The sequence below is a fragment of the Oxyura jamaicensis genome, chromosome 2, assembly GCF_011077185.1.
Source record: "Oxyura jamaicensis isolate SHBP4307 breed ruddy duck chromosome 2, BPBGC_Ojam_1.0, whole genome shotgun sequence".
Classification (NCBI taxonomy): Eukaryota; Metazoa; Chordata; class Aves; order Anseriformes; family Anatidae; genus Oxyura; species Oxyura jamaicensis.
The window spans coordinates 73,992,860-74,013,897 of NC_048894.1; the positions used below are offsets into that span (position 1 = coordinate 73,992,860).

General features: G+C 35.1%; 1 protein-coding gene across 4 annotated transcripts in view; it reads right to left on the minus strand.

Annotated features, from left to right (window-relative positions):
• Positions 1-21,038, minus strand: part of LOC118163294 (cadherin-12) — a 570,217-nt gene that overhangs the window by 293,128 nt on the left and 256,051 nt on the right. Inside the window, exon 1 of one of the 4 annotated variants that reach the window (XM_035319830.1) lies at positions 18,705-19,591. The exons of the other annotated variants lie outside the window; for them this stretch is intronic. The gene's annotated coding sequence lies outside the window, so the exon portion shown is untranslated. Of the gene's footprint in view, positions 1-18,704; positions 19,592-21,038 lie in introns of those variants that run through there. 4 annotated transcript variants of the gene reach the window in all.

Sequence of the window (21,038 nt, forward strand, 5' to 3'; positions counted from 1 at the left end):
GACATACAAGTCTGGAAAATCACTTCAGTTACAGACAGGGTAAACATTGTATATCACTCGTAAGAGAAAGCTTATCTCTGGGGGATTTTTCACTCCAGCGTGGCAGGAAAATTTTGGAGCTGTCTTATGTGTAGTTGTACTTCAACAGATAGAAATAGGAATTTAGAAGGCCTAAATATAGGTTTATTTTACATGTAACAGTAGCAAAAAGTCTATCATAGTATATTATATTTCAATCATATTTATTTTATAGATGGGTCACTGAGCAGTAGTATTTTATCTAAGATTACCATCTCACAATATAGATAGCACCAGATTATCTAAAAGCATGGTTGATAGCAGATCAGTAGCAGCCTAATCGTCTGTTGTCAAAACACTACTGAAGCAGAAGGTGACTGAATTGTGTAGGGTTATACTGTCTCAAATTGTATTTGTGTAATCATAAGAATGAAGAACACAGAATAATACAGTACATTACTAGAATTATCACTGAAACACCAACAATGTAGGACATCTGATGTATTATATTTTAGGTAATTTATGGTCTCCTTTCACACTGGTTGCAAACGGTAACTAAGAACTTGGTGTCATTTACACCTTTGCAGATAAGGAGTACAAAATTACCAGAATACATATACTCACTAACATACCTTAGCCAAAGGCTTGAAATGCTCTAAGAAAACTGAAAGTATGAAGAACCAATTTTGTTATGGTCAGATTACATTATGGCAGCACAAACATGAGGAGGCTACATAAACAACTATTCATTCCATTGCATTTCAGACACCTCGGTTAGCTGGCTAAATTAACCACCTAATCTTCTAGCAAAGTTAGAGAGATGTAAAAGCCTTTGGTATTTATTGGGGAAAAACAAAACAAACACTTTTTCAGAGAGTGATTCAAAGTACTTCCCTTTCTCTGTCCATTGGACTTATGAGTCTACTAAGCTTCCTAAAACAGATCTTCAGATCTAGGTACTATACGTACACATTGCACCATTGATCTGTATTAGCATCTCAACTCTTCCTACAGGTAAAATATTGCATTAGTGGCAGAAATGACTGATAATTATAGGTCATCTAGAATGCTAAGCTAACAGAGAAACATAATTACCTTCATTTCAAGATAAGACACTCCAAGACACTAAGTTCTGTGTTATAAGGAGACGAAACAAGTCAATGCCTTCTTTAAGAACAGTACCTTCCTACCAATGATCATTTGTGAATGTCACCTTCTTTCAGGCAAGAAGTAACAGTAAGATTATTTGGAACACCAAAGAGCATTACTGTTTTGTTTCCTTTTTTTTTTTTCTTCTGAGTTCTCCAGCGCTGACTACTGTCATTTTAGGCTTAAGTTATAAAGTCACTGTAGCATTTACATAACCTGCAAAGCACTTAATCCTTTAACTCAGTTGGCTTCATAAATTTCATACCCCCACACTAAATAATAAATGTAGTTGAAGGGCAGTTATTATAACTAATAGGGCATTTGAATTTCTCATTTCTTAAGCTTTTTTTGTGCCACCTCAAGCAGTTCTGCAGGTTGCACATCACAATAGGTTTGTTAAAATATTCAGTGAGATCAGTCGTTAATGAAAACTTCTTATACGTACCAGTCATACTCACTTTACAGTGCCGACAAATCTCCAATGGTCTGTTTCTTCTTAGTATACTAACTACGCTACCCCTGTTCTCTTTCTGGGAAAGTTCTCAGGTCCCACTAAACAAGTACCTGTGTTTTAATGACATCCAAATAGAGCTACTATTATGCTGATGGATCCACTGAGCTTTACTTTGCTGTGGATGTTTACAAGTGATTTCATAAACCTTTTTAAGAAGAGATAGTTTAGTGTCTATTCTTTAGTACTATTAAAGATGTGCTTGAAGCATATTCATCTCTGCTAAGTTATTTCTTCACAAGTTAGCAGCATAACATTTAGCCTTTAAAGGTTCTTTGCTTAATTATTATCATCATAAGTATTTTTCTATGGTACTTTTATTTTCATTTTCTGTTGTTCCAAGCAATGAAGGAAAACATTTAAGGATATGCTTAGTCCTTGATACCTTGATGTAACATATACCTTGATATAACATATATATATATACGCACACTGAAAGTGATTAAATTGAAGCTCTGTCATTAGTTTGAATCACATGTACAGCTATCTGTAGATAGGTATCTAGATATCTCAATGGTAGATCACTCTACTTGCTAGTATAAGACTTATCAGGCAAACTTAGGAAAATGAATAAAGCCAAAGGAAAAGGAACAAAAAACAGAGGCAGAAAACTTCATGTCTGCTTAAGGATACAAGTGTATCTAGATCCTGGGTGGTAGCCTGCACTAAGCTTAAAAGGTGTTTTTTTTTGTTGTCGTTGAATGAAAACAACCTAATCTATACTCAACTGTTTAAGATAGAAACGTTATGATTTTAGTCAGCTCTTGTTTTACCTATCTAGCAAGATGATCTTCTACTGTATTAAAGAGTGAGTACTTTATTGGCTGCACTGGAAAAGCTTCCTTAAAAAGAACAACTTGTTTGGTTTTGCCATAATTTTGTCTGTTGTACAATTAGCTCACATTCTGAAAAAGAAAATCAATCTGTCAAAGGAAAACTTAACTCACTGGTTTTGTTTCACGAATTTTAAATTGCTTTACTCTTGGATGAAATTATACATATACCTACCAAATGCATTTGAGGCTCAACTTCTTCCATGTTCTATGCAGTCAGCAAAAGTATTTGCACAACCCTTAACAACTATTTTAATGACAATTTTACTGTTGAAAATTCAGCCTAACTTGAATGTATTGACGAAGGTCTTTAACGAATCCAAACAACCTTAAACCCCACCAAAATTAACTGAGATGTGGCAGTCTCTAAACAAAATGAAATACTTGCTTATTTTTTTACTTATACATTTTTGCTATCAAATGCCTCATAGGGGCAGGCTTCCCTTTTTTTCATTTTCTCTGAATCTGATGAGAATGAGATCTTTAAAATGAAGGAATGATAATTATTTCATTAAAATTATAATTATTTCTTTTAAATGAAGGAATGATAATATATTTCATGTATTATTTCATCTGTATATAGACCTGGTTCCTCTCCAGGGGGATTTTAAATTCCCCAGGGGAATTTAAATCCTAACAAACCCACAAATTCATATACACATGCATGCATGCAAAGTCACTTGTTTGATTTGGGGCTCATGTTTGGTATACCAAGGCTAGTTTTCTTCAACCACTCCTACAACCCAGGACATGTAGCAGAATCTCCTTGATGGCAATTCAGATCAATAAAACAGGATCCGCTCTGAATTTCTCTCTTTAGGAAAAATTGTGCCTGCATCAGCTCATAAACCTATTGGGAGTTCCCTAAAACATACAGGTAGCCCAGAAAATGCACGCTGCCTGGATTTCACCATGCCATTGTATAATGGTCCATCTACATCTTCAATACCGTGTGCAGTTCTGGTCCTCTCTTTCTACATCTCAAAATGGAAAGTGCTTGGAGATGAGCAAAAAGATGGGAGCATCTTTCCTACTCTGAATGCCTGAGTGAGTTGAAGCTCTGCAGCCTGGAGAACAAAAGGCTGAGAGTTGTGGTAAAATGTTGTAAGATTAAGTAAAAAGGAAGGGGTGGATAGGGATTGATTAAGTACTCTCTTTCAAAACAAGACCTGGGAATAATAAACTACCCTAGGAGAAGCCAGGCTAAAAAACATACTTGAAATGGGAATTTCTTACCAAAAGATATTTAAATGCCAAAGTTTTATAGGGGGTCTAGGGGAGACTTAAGAATAAGATGGAAAAGGAAACCACAGATTGTTTCTAAATACACAGACAAAATTGTTCAGACCAAGAGTCCTTGACCTGAAAATAGTTGAACACTGGAAATGCGTAATATAAGAGTATCCTTTATGTTCCTATACTCTTTCCTAGGTCTTCACAGTCTGAGACAGATTACTGTGTTATAGAGATGTGAGATCTGGCTCAATACAGCCATATGCTTTGATTAAAAGTGTTAATAAAACCTAAGCTAGCAATTCACTGCTGTTAGTCTATTCCAAATATCACACAGTAAGAAGAAGCAAGAAAAAGTGCTAAGTTTCACTGTATTTCATCAGTTGCTTTTAGTTTTTGTTATGAGGTAATTTCAAGGCTACCTGAAGAAGTATTACACTAACTGCCTCATTTTAATGCTAGACTTCATGTAGAACAAAAAGATTAAATCTATAGTACACTTACTGCTCACAACTTTTAATACAGCTCTGTTTTTTCTTTTGCATTCATAAATACTTATCTAAGAAAAAGACCCAGAGAGGCATTCCTTCGCTTCATGTCTTTCTAAATAAGTCTACAGCCACACAGTTGTGATAAATGTCAATAATTCATGTCTGCAATTGTTCCATCCTTCATGGGTTAGTTGTGGAATGGAATGAAGCTCCGATGTAGATCAGTGCTGCACCTCTGCACCTCTTTCCATTTGTTCTGTCTTATTCTGGAGTGAATTTAAAAAAAAAACAACAACAACAACAAAAAAAAAAAAAAAAAAAAAAACACTGGTCTCCCTTTTCATTTATTCATTTAATTTTAAAGCTCTTCAAGGCTGTTGCACAGAGATAATCTAAAGGGGAAACAAACAAACAAACAAACAACAAAAAAAACACCTACATATAGAAACTAAGTAAAAGTCCTTACTTTGGAAAAAAAAAAAAATGAAAGAAAGAAAGAAAAAAAAAGATTCCAGAGTGCCTAGCAATATTTCCAGCTGGCATGAGACATAATGTACAGTATACAGCAACCCAGCTCTGTCCTTTCCACCAAAGAGAGATTAGTTGCTCCACACAGACTATAAACTACAACTGGCAACCTTAGACACCAAGAACAGGCAGCCACAATCCACTGAATCTTTGCCAAATGCTTCCAACCATCCTTATGGCCAAGGGACCAAACCATAATTCTTCAGGTAAATACATTCCACTAAATGAACCTTTCACTTCAGGCAAATGAGAAGGGGAGCAAATGAGAACACAAGAGACAGAAACTGGAACACAGCAGCAGCAGAGCTATAGCAGCCTACATCCAATGTAATTAGCAGTTCTTCTGGAAAATGCTAAGAAAGTCAGACCAAGCACTTGCATTTGGAATTAATACCTATGGCTACGTCATGGCAGGGGTCCAGAAGAACCAAACGAGTAGTCTGAAAACTGGAAAGCATAGGCTGTCTGAATATTGCTTCTATCCACACAGTTGGTTGCATTCTAGGAAGAGCTGCCTAAAAAACTGTGTTCAGTCTGGCTTCCCAGAGACCCGTGAATACCTCTCAGATAGCAGGACAACCGGTACTTATCTGCTGCTCGACCTCTTTATGAGGTGTGCTTATTGCTCTGTGCTTTGACATGTGTAGCACTAGGAACATTTAAAGCATGAGTGGCATCAGCCAAATATAATTTATTGGCCAAACATCATCAGTCAAATGCCATTTAGAAATCACAGAGTCCAGTGCTTCCTACCTGAAGAAATAAGTAGCAACATAAAGTAAGGTACTAAGCAAAATGACCAATCAACACTGTAAATACATTCAACGTACACCCCTTTCTATATATATTTGTGTCAAAATACCTGTGTAAACCTGTTTCTGAGCACTTCTGGCCTTTGATTTCAGAAGGTATAGAGAGTGGTATCTTCTTAATTTGGTCATGGAGAACAACAGTCCTCCTTTCCTTTAACAGCCCGAGCCTGGGCAGAAGGAGGAGGGGTGCTGCTGCATCCTGGGAGGACGGAAGAAGGTGAGAGTACCGCTTCCTGCAAGCAGCAAGGGTGCCAGGGGCCAGAGAAGTCCTTGGCTGTGCAAGTGAACAAAGGACTCATAGGACAGTAGAGGTACAGCCTCAAAAGTAGAGACACACTGGGGAAAAGGAGACTGCCAAACATTTCACCTCCAAAATGGGAGTTAATATCTTTCCAGGGATCAACAAGATAATGCTTGCAGTAATCCAGTCTCAAGCTGGGACTAATAGCAAGCCTTGAGTACAAGAGAACTCTCCAGACAAAAAGAAGGCAAGAGAAATCTCTCTTTGCAAACACTCTTAGTCTTCTGTCTTGTTCTGTTCCCTCTGTTTTAAAAAGTTAATGGCTATATTCTCTGTTGTAATAAAACCAGCATTAGACATTCAAAATGCATTCAGTGCTTAGGGGTTGGTAATTTCCAGACTGACTGCAGTCTGGGAATCCTGTGAGCAATGGTACCCTGTGAGAGTCAGTTAGGGTTGAGACAGGCACTGCAATGGGAATCTCATAAAGAGTACATTTTTACAGAATATATTGCTGAGACCTGTTCGGATTTGCTTTGTTGAAATAAAAAATATTGGTTTAAGTTGTATTTTTTCACTTTTGAGTCCTTCAGGTAATACTTACTGAATCTGCCCTCACCTCACCTCCCCACCCCCCACCCCCCCCCAAAAAAAAAAAAAAAGACAAAGATGTGTCTTTAAAAGGAGGGACCACCTATTAAACACACACACATATACACATGCATAATGCATCCACAGACAATCCACCCTGCAGCTTGTTTTCCGCCTGCTAGAAAACAGTTTTCCTGCTCTCTGAATTTTATCAGTTAGCTCCATAAGAGGCACAAAAGGATAACAAAAATCTGGGCCAAAATGAATCTTCTGGAAAGATGAGAAACTCCTTATCTGCCTGGAAGCAACCAATAGCCTGTTATGTTTCAGTGGTACACTTTCCCAGCCTGCCTGTCATAGAGTTCAGCATTGATCATGGATGATAAAGTAAGTAGAAATATGACCTAAAAATTAAGTAGAAATAGGAACAGATGGAATTTGGAAAAGTTTCGTATTTTTTGTTTTCCTTAAAAAGCAGAGGTGTATATTTTCGCCTCAATTGCTACCCCAAAGTCATCAGGATATGAATCTATATTTTCTAAAATTTCCACTATAAATTTTTGTCTGCTAGGACTCCCATAATAAGACAACTAAAGGTAATGTAATCTTTTAGACATTTGGGATTTGTCTTTCTGAACATTTACTTGAAAAATAGGAATTTTACAGAGGCATGCTGATAACATTTATATATATATATAAATACCACTGTAAACATCAGGGAATAAAGGGGTGGATGATAGTGTGAGGAAAGATAGCTGAATGATCTTTTTCTTTTTTTTTTTTTTTTTTTTTTTTCAATTACAGCTACTGCTACATCTTTATCATCACTGCTACATTAACTATATTAATTATGTTATACATTTTCTCCAATAATAGTGTCCTAAGAACTATCTAAGATAATTAAGATTCTATGGTGTTAATTTAATTTGATGTAAAATTCATTTATTGTGAATGTTAGAAGAGGTATTATTCACACATATAACTAACATAACATATATATTTATATATAAAAGTTATAAATATTTCTCTTATAAATGTTCTCTTATTCACACATGGAGAACCTGCATTCCTCCAAGCAACACTGAGAACCAGATTTTCATCCAGCCCAAACACATGTATATGCCATGTTTGACTACACAGTTTCCTGTGCCAAATATGTATGTGGAATTTTTCCAGTATTACTGGAACTGATGACTGGAAGGCTGACTCTGTAATAATAAGTACCTTGAATGACTGTAAACAAATTTAAGTAGAAAACCCACATCTTTAGTTTGCAAACTAGAAAAAACGAGTTCATTGTGTTGTAGAAAGATTCATTAATATTAATTTAAAATGCATACATTATATATTTTTAAAAAAAGTATAGAGAACCCAAGTAATAATTCATGAAGTTATTTGAGCAAAAATATTAAATCTGAAAACCCATTCCTATACTGTTAGCCTGACACAAGAAAAATCCATAAGATCTATAAGAAAATAACAAACTTTCTCTAGCTGATAGAAGACCAGAAGTAAATGTTCAGCCAAATTACATTAAAAGGCCAGCACAATATATCCCAGTCTGCTGAACGTTACCTTACCCTTCAACACAAAAACAGATGTGAATGAATACAAGTTTCCTTTCGGTGCCTGTTTTACTCCAAAGGTAACAATGTTTAATTAAGCTTGATTTTGAACTGCCATTCTCTCCTGAATAGTGAATTTATCTCTTGTAGTAAAATACGGAATACTGGATGTCCACTTATGATCAACAAAGTTTGGCCCTAAATTTCCCAAGTTTACAGGAAATTAGCTAATAAATTGATTGTGAAATAACAAATGATACAGTGCTATTTGTATATTCACTTTTCTTTAAAATATACCTTTTAATTAAACTTCGATAACTCCAGACAGTATATTCCACTGATGAAAATCATGTATATTTTGCAATATTTTGTGATACATGGGAAGTATTCCAAGAAGGCTGTTCATTTTCTTTTATGAAGCATATACTATTCAACATTTTATGTTTAGTAAAATAACTTGCCTACCGTTACTTTGACCAACAGGATATGAACTCAATAAAAAGGTATTTATACCATAGGCTAAACTACCAAAGACATGAAGATCCAGCAGACTTGTGAACTTACTGTGGATTTTTGAAGCAAAATACTAGAGAAATTTCAGAAAAAGAGAGGAAAGTTAAACTTTAAAACAATCTATGCCAGTTAGGAACTGCCTATTTTCTGTTTTTCCAGAGAAAGTCAGGAATAAATGTCATTAGAAGGCTATTAACTTATCTATTGACAATGCAAAGACAGGTATGTTCTTAAAACTAGGGATGACCAACCAAAACAGTCAACCTGAACCCAGGCAAACTATTACGCAAGTTGGAGCTACAAGCTCTATCGGTGAGATGTACTATTTATTTTTAGCAAGGAAAAGTAAATAATATGCAGGTTGCCTAGACTAAACTGCCTTTGCTCTTGTCTTTTCTTCTAGTTACTTATGATTTGTAGTGCTTGCGAGGATAAACAGAATCACAATGTCTATAAATCAATGCCATATTTCATTGCTATCAAAGCCGAGACACAGCTGGAAGGATTCTATACAGCAAGGCCTCAAACACAGTAACTTTTTTTTTTTTTTCAGTGTCACCATTCCAGCATGAGTAATACCATTAAGAGAAGTTTCCTGCATACCTTTTTGAAAGACTAAGTTCCTGACTATAAAACTAGTTATTATGAAGGGATATTCTGTGTGTTCTCAAGCAACCAAATCTACCAGCACTGGAAACTCAATTATACCATTAATTAATATTTCATAAATTAAATTTCATAAGATATAGATGGGTGAGCAGAGTAACTGAATTAAAATTTGATTTATAATTAAAAACTTATCAATCATTTCAAGAGTATGAGCACAACACACGTTACATATTCGTTACTCTACTCTCTCCAAAAATTGTAACACAACTTGTCAGGCTGTGTAAATCATCAGTTCTGTGCAGTAGACAATGCTTGTGGCAATGCAGTGTGTATTTAGAATGGATCGGGAACGGCATAATGATTCATTACATTCCTGATATGCTTACCACACTAGAAAGCTATGAATATATGGAGAAAGATTAAATTTCAAAATTATAGAGATCTCAAATTGTAAATAGCTCTGTATTTTGGCAAGCCATGCATGATTATCTCAGAGAGAGTCTGGGAAAAAATTGGAAGAAAGAGACCTTCGGAGAAAGAGATAAGAACCATTTTATAACAGTGTCTGTATGATTACATAAGGTCAGAATGGGACTGAAAGTGCCATGAAGTCATTAGGAGTCTTACCACAGAGTCGAGAAGTGTGGAAAGGTGGGGAGATTTTGAAAGATGAGTCATTACGTCCTTTATAATGATAATTTTGACAATACCAATGCATTAGGCTGATACATTTATAGATTCATCATTTGGCATGGTTGTATTGTTAAAGTTCAAGTGATACTGAGGCCTTTGTGAACACGTTATCCCTACTACAGAAGAGAATGGCTATTGTTTTCTGTCGATACTGTTTTAGGAGTCAGCCCTTTATAGACTAAGTATTGTCTGTTCAATTAAGCAAAAGTTCTAGTAAATTTGAGGACTCACAAAATTTTCTCCAAATTTGAAAAGTTAGCCATTTGTTAAACTGACTTCCTGGATCAAAGTCAAAGTTCCCAATACCTTGTCCATACAGTTTTATGTAAATAAATATTGTCGGCTTTATCAAGAAGTATTAGAGTATGCTGTTAGGTCAAGCATTTTGCCAACTAGATTGCTAAATAGAAAACACTTCTGTAAGACACACTTCATTACATGGTGCTTCTGGTAGAAAGATTAGTAATATTAATACCTAACATAATTAAAACTCTGGCCTTAAAAAATGAACAATTTTGATTAGCATTAATTACTTAAGTATTTTGCAAAATATATGCATAAATTTGTGAGTTAAACAGACTGCTAATAAACCAAGTAAAAAAAATCATGAAGATAGAAGTCCCAAGCTCTTTTTTTCTTGTTTATTTCTTGTTTTGACCTCACTGAAATAAATAAATCAGATATACTCTGTTTTCAAAAACATTTAACATCAGCAACACTTTAACCCAGAACTCAGAATTCTGCCTATTAGTCTTCTGAACACTTGAGCGATACCTGTTGAGCAGTGTTACTCAGCAGTTCCATCCCAGCTCCTTGCACACAATGTCTCTTAGCAACTACTCTTGCTCATCCATAATCAGCCCATGTTCTCCATGGCATAATTAGAAAGCCATGGGCTGTAGCGGCAGTAGAGGACCTGAGGTCTTCAAGAGTACGACAAAGGTGCAAGTCCTATATGCTCTTTTGTATAAAGGCACTGAAGTCAGCTAAGCAAGTTATTTTCTGGTATTGCAGACAGGAGCAGAAATAAACCAACCACTGATTTTCAAGGTCTGCATTACTACTTCAGCAAATCAATGCAGATGCTGAAGTTCCTGTATGTGTGGTTTAAGTGCGGAAGGACAGTAGAAAAATAGAAGAACTAGGCATCCTTACACAATGCCTTTTCAATGTGTTCCTCTTCACATCAACCACTTGTGGCACTTTACATATGCCATTGTTTTTTAACATTGCTCTTCCTCCATGACATTACAGTAGTGCATGAGACGAAAGCTTTAGATATCCTCTTGAACAAAAACATGTTATTTCATTGTCTTGGTGCTTTTCAGAATCGTAGGCTTATCATCTAATTCTAGTAATAGGTATTTATTCATCTGTGCATTCTTCCTTTTCTCAAAGCATTCAAAAGCCTTGTGTAATCTGCAAGGAATTCAAGATCTCAGTGTCTTTGTGAAGCAACAAATAAGATTCCCCTTTTACAAACAGGATACAGAATAACTGTATTTCTGGCAGATTGGAAAGTTGAACCCACACACTTTTAATCTCAGACTAAACCTTATCTCTGGTTAAATAAATACTAAAGTAGTTGCAAAGTGGATAGGTACTTTCATCTGAACCCAGTACAGTAACCAAATAATAATTTAATGAAAACCTATCCTGCAGGATTAAAAAAGAAAAAAAATACAGTGAAAAATTAAACAGAAAAAACATGCTTCTGATTGCAGTGTGAATAATATGCAAATAACCATGCCCTGGTATTTGTGTTGGGGTTAATTCATATAGGATGGCAAAAGAGAAAAGAATAAAATGATAAAGAGTGAGCTTTAAAATAAAGAGAAACATAAAATTAATCTGCTTGGCCTCACAGACAGAACTGGAGTTTGGATATGAACAGCAATAAAATATGAGTAGAGCTAACACTTTCATATGGCTTTATCATGGTTTAGAGATGGTAAAATTCAGACTCCAGCTGAAAAGGGGTATTAAAGAATGCTAGACAGAAAACAAAATGGGTAAGGGATAAGGGAAATTCTTGAGTAAAGGATAATGCTCTTCAATTAAGTAACATTAATTAATATGGTGTTGTAAGAAATGAAACATTTCTGACCTTAGAGATTAGGAAAAACACGGGGAAAAGTGGGTATTGACATTAATACTATGCTGTAGCAATAGAAACCAATTAAAATGCATACCAAATGCATACCAAAATGGCAGGTTTTATCATAATAGGTAGGATCCTTTTTGTCTTTCAAGCAGATTTTAGCAAATTGTTACCTCCTTTAAAAATTTTACTTCTAGAGTTTTTGTTACAGTTAGTTCTCTGACAGTGAAATTATAAACAATCCACCCTATTATTGTTTTAATATTTGTAAGAATTTTTTCACAATAAGTAGTAGTTTTATTTATTAATTTTTCTACGTGTGGGAGCTTAATCTAGACTCTGGAATCAAACTGGCTTTTTACCATTTATATATTCACAGGTAGAAGATTCTGCAAGTCATGTCAGAACCTCAAATAGACATGTCCAAACCACTACTAACAGCTATTGCATCCAACAAAACAGTTTAAAATAAAACAATGATGGCAGTTCTTTAAAAATGCAGCATATTTAATTCTACCTAAATATTTCAAAGAAATGCCACCAATTTCTACCCCCCCCACCCCCAATGTCTCTATAACAAGTTAAAATGAATCTGTTTGTCCAACGTTTTCATTTTCTTTTAGCCTCTTATACCACTATCCTTTAAGTAGTTCTAATATGGTACATAAACTTAAGTTTTAAATATTATACATTTAAAGTCCAACACATTTAAGAGGGATGTTTTTATATCAATGTCAATTCACAAACTAAGTAAAATGAACCAGAAATTACTCCGATATTGCAATATTTGACCATAGCTCATTTTTATTCCAATTACCTCAGATATCTGGGTAAAAAAAAAAAAGAAAAAAAAAAAAAAGGCAATTTCAGAAAGAAATTATCATTTTTGAAACACTCTGAATAAAACCAAAGAAACATAGAAACATACTTTGGACATACGTGGATTTTTATCTATTTTTTTTTCACAATCTATCTGGACAAGCAATACTCCAAGACACTTTAAAAAACTATTTTTATTATTATTCCCAGTATATTTAGCATGATAACCTAGGACTGAAAGAGTATCACAAAATAATAATTAAAAAAAAATAATAAAATAAAAATGCACCAGTCAGTAATATTAAAGCAAGACTTAGAAAAGAGGTACAGTTCTTAAACTAAAAGGTTGGAATAAATATATTTTAAATAAGCCGATGTTCAAAATTGTTGCATTTTAAAGTCCTTATGTCATACACAGTAACTATATGTCTGCTAAATCTTGAGGGAATTAGGATATCTTAAACAAAAAGTTGCTTAACAAAGAATGTACTATCTGGAAAAACTGTGGAACATGAAGAATGTGTTACACCCAGTCACACTGTTTTGTCACTACATATGCATTGGAGATGGAAATGATAAGGCTGGTGTAATATTTCATGAAATCTGACATGCTAATGAGTGCCATATCAACATAATACAACAGGAATATTCTGCCCAATTGAAACAGAAGTTGTATTACTTTGAGCCTTTTTTTTCTGTTTTCTTTTAAAAGACAATATTTCTTCTTGAAATCTTAATTTACAGTAGACCACCAGACTAAATTAGATCTATTTCTCCTCTTCATCTTGCCTATGGAAAATAAAGGAGATACATTTAGCTGTATTTGAACAGAGTGAGTTTAACAAGAATATTTTGCCCATTCTTAGGCATAAACATGTGACCACCTGCACATTTTAAGCCATTATGAAGGAAAAGAGGACACCAATTGCCTCTGGAGATCATGCCCATTCTGTCTTAAGGATATCTGCTACTAAAATTTTCAAGCCAAGACATACAATAGGTGGGATGTTCTCCTTGGGGGACTAAACAGTTCATCTTAATTGCATATTTTCTCCACTGCACTTGATAGAAGGTCTCCCATCTGACATAAGACTATTGTAAATTACACAGCAGGGTGCCAAGTATTTCCAGTTGTTAGGAAATGTGTTGTCTGGATTCCAGGGGTTGCCCGAGACATCCTGAATAATACACTTTTTACACCTGGTGCATTAAAAAAAGATCTCATTATAACCCATAATTGTAATGGGCAAATGAATGCCAATAACATATTAACTACTGTACCAATAATGAATATAATGCATAATACAGTGAGTAGTTTGCATTTCAACTGCTTCACAAAATTCTTGTAAGACTAACCATAAAGGATCTGGCTGGACTTTTAAAAAAATGTTCAACTTTTCTTTTCTTTTCTTTTTTTTTCTTTTCTTTTTTTTTCCCTGTAAAATTTTGCAATTCCAATTAATTCCTGAATTTTACATGATTTAATGTTATAGGTTTTTAAAAAGTAGTAATTTTTGGAGTGACTTTAAAGACTTTACCTACAACTGGCACTGGGCTTCTTTAAAAATGTTACAGGTTACGACTTCAAGAATATAAAATGACCGGCACTGTTGTACAACTTCAAATGACAGCATTTGAAAGAAAGTAGAAACAAAATACTGCCCTGTACAAAGTACACCCATGAATGACTCTAAACAATTTCAAATATTTCCATTTTAAAATCAAAATAACACAACTGTAAAAAAGAATGCATTCTTTCCTATATTATACCTTCTTTCATATTCATGTAACAAGTTTTAAATGGGCTAATCTTGTTGAATGCTTGAGTTTGCTTTCAGCTGGAGAAACAAAATTAGGGAAGCAGCAAAATCAAAGGATGCACATACTGATAATGTGTGCAGAGACATGCACGAGAACTAAGAAGTCTTTTTGAATCGTGGCAGTCTTGTAGGGAAAAGTGAAAGCAAAAATAAAATTCAATATCCAGATATACTCAGTAATTGGAATAGCACCATAGCTATCAAATAAATCATGTTATAAATAGCACTAAATAAACTAATAGTGGTAAATGTAAGACTCTACTTGACTGGCTCTGCCCTATTAATCAAGATTCAAATAAATACTTTGTCAATATATGCAAATGCTTGGATCCCCTTTTATTCAAATTTTGAAGAGATCTTAATAAAACCCACAAGAGTTTAGAAGAGCAGAATAGCCAGAACTCCCAGAAGGTTCCTGTATGAAAAATAAGAGTACTAACTGTTCCTGAAGAGGAATCTGAATCTATTTCAATATTTTTTCCTAATTATGTACAGCAAGTAACATGTTTTGAAAATTATGTCAAATGGGAGGTAATTGTTGCCAGAAGATGAAAAGGGGTCATTGTTAAAGTGGCACCATGTTAAAGTGGTTTTATGTTGCCAACACTAACTTGAGTGCTCCAGACACTAAAACAGTCATACCCAATATACAAACCTAGTTTAGGTTTGTATATTCCACTCCTAGTGGAATGAAGTCATTGAGACTCTTTTTGCACAGATGCAAGAGCTGTCTATCATAAAATTCTGTATTCAGCTATCTTAACAGTGGGTTTTTATTTTAATGACCTGTAACAAAGGGATGATTTTGTTCATTTTGCAAATTTATCTTACTCTACACACTATTGATTTCAGTCAGCTGAGCTGCCAAACATGGATAGTAAAGTCGGTGCACTGAAAATAATACTTTTTAAGAATGTATAGGAATTAAAAGAATACTATATATCTGCACTATAGGAAACTGATTTATAATGTAGAAACTCGAGTCTAGTTTTGGTGTTGTGAGAAACTAAAAGTAAGCAGATTAGGTCATATAACATTGATATTTATTAGATGGCAAATGCTAACAAAATTTTACTTGATGAGAAGAGTCAGTCATTTGAAAGAGAACACCGTTCAAATGTCTTTTCTTTGTTCATTTGTGTAACTGTAAAATGGCTGCCTTTCATATTTCAGTTAAAGATGATTTTTTTCACAGGTTAATGCAGCCCTCTAAACAACATTTACGCATGAACACCCAGTAGCTATGTGGACAGAAGTGTATTTTGTAATGTAGACTCTACTACATATTCAAGAGCAAGAAGCTCCATAGACATTTACTTTTCCAAGACATGAATTTGGAATACTTTAAATTTGAAGTATTTATCAGATTCAGTCTGTCAGCTTCTCTGTTTACTCTGTTACAGAAACATAAAAGAACACTTCATATCTCAGTGCAAAGTAATCTTCCCTTTGTACCACATTCTCATCTGGTACTGATCATGATAACTGAAGGAATCTCATTTGATGCCAGCAGATAAACCAGCTACAAGTTTTCTTCTTCCTAGTATATCAGTAAAGAGGAAAGTACTGGGTTCTGGACTTTTCTTCTTCCTCTTTTTCTCCACCAAAACTACATTATATTTGCAGTGATGTGGCAGATAACAACACTATTTAAATTGTTTTTAAAATTAAACCCTTTAAAGATTTCTATTTCTTTCTTACTTTCTAAAATAATCCCATTTTCTTTTTATGCTTTACTTTTCGGATCTTCCCCTATATATTTTTTTCCTTGGCTAGTAGTAGTGTCATTTTCCTACTGTCATTGCTATTGCTACAGTGAAATGTACTTCATGAAGAGTCACTCACATTTATTTCCTAATTGTTTTGCAGCTGCGTTTCTCTTTATAGGTACAATGCAATATGTCTTTCAAACCTCCTTCTTCATAAGTTTGAAATTTCTAGCATGCTTTGTTACCTTATTTTGAAGTATGAGTCATTTTAAATTAGGGCCAGAAGAGTCATGTCAATACTGAGCTCTGCTGTATCACAATGCTGTATTTATACTTGACAGCATACAGTACGTTGTAGGGACTGAAATGCGTTTCTCTTTTCTAATGTGCTTTCATTCCTGGTTCTTACTTTTCACAATTTATTTTACTCCCCACAGTTCACATTAATCTAGAATTTATCTAGTCTCAGCTTGACTTTGAACTGTCTGTTGTCTGAATATCCTAACTCCATGGGCTCAGCTTTTCACTTTTTTCAGCTTGTCTCTTTACTCCCCGCTGGTTTATCATATAGATAAATGCACATAATGCATTATTATGGCTGCCTGGTGCAGCAGTGCTAACTTCCCCTACCTCCTAAGGCTAGGATATTCAGTATGTTCAAAAGTGATGCATTTCCATATTATCATTCCATGAGTATGATGAACAGGGAAGGGAAGAGCTGCTTAATGGCACCGAGAGCAGTGCCATTTACTGAGGAAAACACAAACGCATAGAAGTAGATGGATATAGCAGTCCTCTATATTATTTTTATATGCAAAAGTTCCTTTCCCAAGTTGTAACAGGCATCTCCCCAAACTGTGCTATATTCTTCCCACAAGTGGCTTCTGTAAGATGTTCTTCAGAGTTTTGGACCAAGAACTCTAGAATCTTATGTAGAATCTCATCTACAACTTAGGCAAGATAACAAACACTTAGTAAAGAATGGGAAATAGATCAACAATGTAGATCAGTCATGTTGATCTATTTCAGTAGATCATACTATTTTCAATAGTATTCATTCTCACCTTTCAATAGTACAGGCATTATCAGACTTGGAGGCTCCATCCAAAGCCTTGCATTTAATGGACAATATGGGAACAATTCTCCATGAATTTACCGTTTTCTTCCTAAATCCCTCTATGCTTTTGATTTTATCCTTGGACTGGTAATCTCATAAGGGGCCTCTTACATTTTTGTATAATGAAGAGTATCAAACAATCAGTTTGCTTGCCTTCTCTATTTAGCTTAAATAGCTCATAAAGCAGAAAAGCTTTAGCTTTTTAGCTATTTTTAGCTTTTAGCATGAGCTAGACGCAACATGTATTTGAAAATGTTAGGACATTAACTATCTGTGCTCACATAAAGTGCAACCAGAATTACTTTTTTAAAAAACAAAATTACTAGTCCATAAAGATATTTATATTATCAACTATTTGACCAAAGTCATCATGATCTCTGAGCTAAATGTTATAATCAGAGGTCATATCCAATTCTTAGCCAGTTACTGCACACAAATAAAAATGTAAACTAAAATCCTTATAAACTGAGTACCATTTATGGAAAACAAACAAACAACACTCTTTACACACATTATGGTTGCACAAGCTAAATTCTTTGTATCATAGTCTTCTATGGAATGGAATGGATTTGTGCAAGTTATCTACTTTAAGCTCAGCAGTTTCCCCCTTGTTTCCCTTATTTGCTGAGAGAAGAAAATTACTGGCATGCTAATACATCAGTATTTTAAATGTAGATTTTCAAAATCCAGATAAGGAAAGAGTTAACAGCTATTTTCTATTTATGGTGAAAAGTGCCAAGAGCTTGAAGAAAATGACATAAAAGCAAAAACCATAATTCTTGATCAAGAAAACAAACCTGCTCAGTGATAAATAGCCAAAACATCAGTGAGGAAAATGAAGAGAAGGGATATAAATAAGCCAGAATCATTTTTTAGATAAATTCTACCTAACTACACTGACAGTGCAGCAGCACATAGGAAAAAAAACAGATCACACTTAAAGGAATATTACTGCTTCATATAAAACCACTTCTTTTTTCTCCATACAAAATCTCCCCCAATCTCCAATCAAAAGGCTCTTAAAGTTTGGCTCATAAAGTCAACATCGGACTTGTTCCTTCATCACTGCAAGGATGTTTATTGAACTCTCGAGTCCTAATCTTGCATGCTATCAGGTTGCTAGTCACTCAGCAACCAATCTGTCATCTTTACTCTAGTTATAAAAAGTTTTATAACCCTTCTGTCTTTAACTAAGGTTTTCTATCCTTTCACTCTGCCTCTGTGCAGGGAAATAAACCAGGAGACGCAGGAAACCGCTACACAGCCCTCCAGCTTAAAACACTTAGAACTTGTATAGCAAGTACTTTATGCCCAGTACAGCTGCTGGCAGAGAAATTGGCTCCGATCTTACCTCCCACGTCTCCTGTAGCTCAACCGCTTCCGCTGGGTAGTTGTTTATTTCTCTTTTCCTTTCATATCCCTGACCTTTTTTCTAATGTGTTGAGCAGAGTTTGGAGTCAGAGTGATGAATGAGATGTGATGATGAGAATCATAGTGAGGGTGCAGCGTGCAGGGTTCTTTCTCGGGCAGCATAGTAGCAGACGAAGGAGGGGGGAAGTGGAAATCTGACAGGTTTAGCTTGCTGACAGCCCATGTTTATAGGCTCTGTAAAGAATACAGATGAGACAGAGGAAAGGCAGAGACGACAATGACATCATAAATCTTAGCTACAGTGTTTTCAACCCAAAAAAGTGAAGAAATAAAATCAAGTTTGGGATGCTGTTAATGGTTAGGCTGTCACTGAACAGAACCTCTTCACTGTCTGTTTCTTTAGATGAGATTAATAGATACACTACACTGCTCCGTACATACTTCTGCCATCTGCACAGAAAACTGCAGCCCTCTCTCCCCTTTGACTGCCAAATACTTTAGGTAATGAGTTAGGCATTCCGGTTCTGGTACATGGGGTGATGTATCTGCATACTTCTCCTAACCTAGAGGAGAATCTTTAAGGTTTCAAAATGCTTTGAAGACTAAAAAATAATAAAGAGAAAGGGTAAGAATAACAACCAGCCTTCATTATGAAAACAAGAATCGTCTCCTCAGCTGCTTCAAACACTGTACGTCTGACTTTAGTAGAGCTATGCCAGTTTATACCAGGTGAGTTTCTGGCCTCTAGTTTTTACTTGGGAAAAATTCCAAGTAAACTTTCAGTAAATTCCAAGTTGCTAAACAAAGACTTCAGGATTAAAGCTAATACAATTTTTTAAAATGTTCTGTTGTGTTTCTTCCATTCTTTTTTTTTTTTCCCTCCAAACCTTAACTACCAGATACATGAAAAGTTGCCTACATTGTTTTGAATACATGCAACATGAAGATAGCTCATCTGATGCAACCTGAACATCCACCTTAACTCCAAAAGGCTACATCCTGCAGACAGATTTTTGCAGTTCCATTTATTCCTGCAAGAGCTACAGCTTTTAATGATTCCAACAAAAAGAGAAGCAAAGAGAAGGGAAGGGGAGGGGAGGGGAGGGGAGGGGAGGGGAGAGAGATCAAGCACATAAACTATCACTGTAAATATTTTCATTATTTTTTAGCTATTATCATTATCATCACATAGCAATGAAAGACAGTGAAGGTAAGAGCAGCTTTATACCTAATTACTGGCAAGGACAGAGCAAAGTTCCTTCCTTGTTAGAACCTGTAAAATCTGTGTCCCTTTTCATTCATCTGAGTCCAGTGCTAGGAATGGGAATTACAATAATCTCTTTCCCACTCTTTGCTGATTACCTTATTGTTGAATGTAGTAAAGAAAAGAAAGTGGCCTTTACACCCAACTGAACTAACAGAAGAGGTCAAAGAGTACTTCATGAATTACAATTCAGGCAAAAGAAACACACTGCAATATGCATGTGTTTTCACTGCTGTCTTCCAACAAAGACATTTACTTTCACGCCAGCTTTCATGCTTTTAATAGCTGATTTGTTATGACAAAGCTGGTTTGGCCTCCAAAATTGTGCCTGCCAACCTACAGGCCTAATCCAAACCAGGGCAGCTGACCCATCTATCAGCATAAAAACAGAGTACCCTTAGTTTTACACTGTGTGCCCATTAGACCAATGTATCCACACTGAGCCAGAGCTGCATGCTAAACTCATACAATGTTAAACTTGTAGAAAGGGTAAGTTTTCATGATAACCGGACTTCTTTAAGGCACAGAAGAAACAGCACAATAATCACTAACCATTTCTGTGAGCAGGAATGATTCTCTTCCTGAATTTGGGGCGGGGGGGGTGGGGGGGTGGGAAGGAAAGACTTTTCATGTTAAGATCTCGAATGATGATTTTGAGCTTGCAGTAGTCAGCAATCTACCATGTATCTTTGATAACATACATTAACAGAGTTTGTAAACTTGCTTAAATCTGCAGGTTAAAGAGATTTGTCTAGTATCTCTTAGAAAGACAAGAATCAGAAGCTGGAAACACTTCCCAATCTCCTGACCTAATTCTGACATGATGTTGCAGTACATGTGCCTGTTGCTTTTTATCTGCTTGTCCTGAACCACTAAGTGCTGCATTAAATGGTGTATATTTATTAGCTCCTTTATATTTATGTGGAATGTTATTTCTTCTAATCTCTCCAGATAAACAGTAATAATAAAACAAAAAGAAAATTATTTACATTTCTTGTAATTATTTATTTAGATACATTAAAATGCTACCAGCTCTTCTCCCACAAAAAT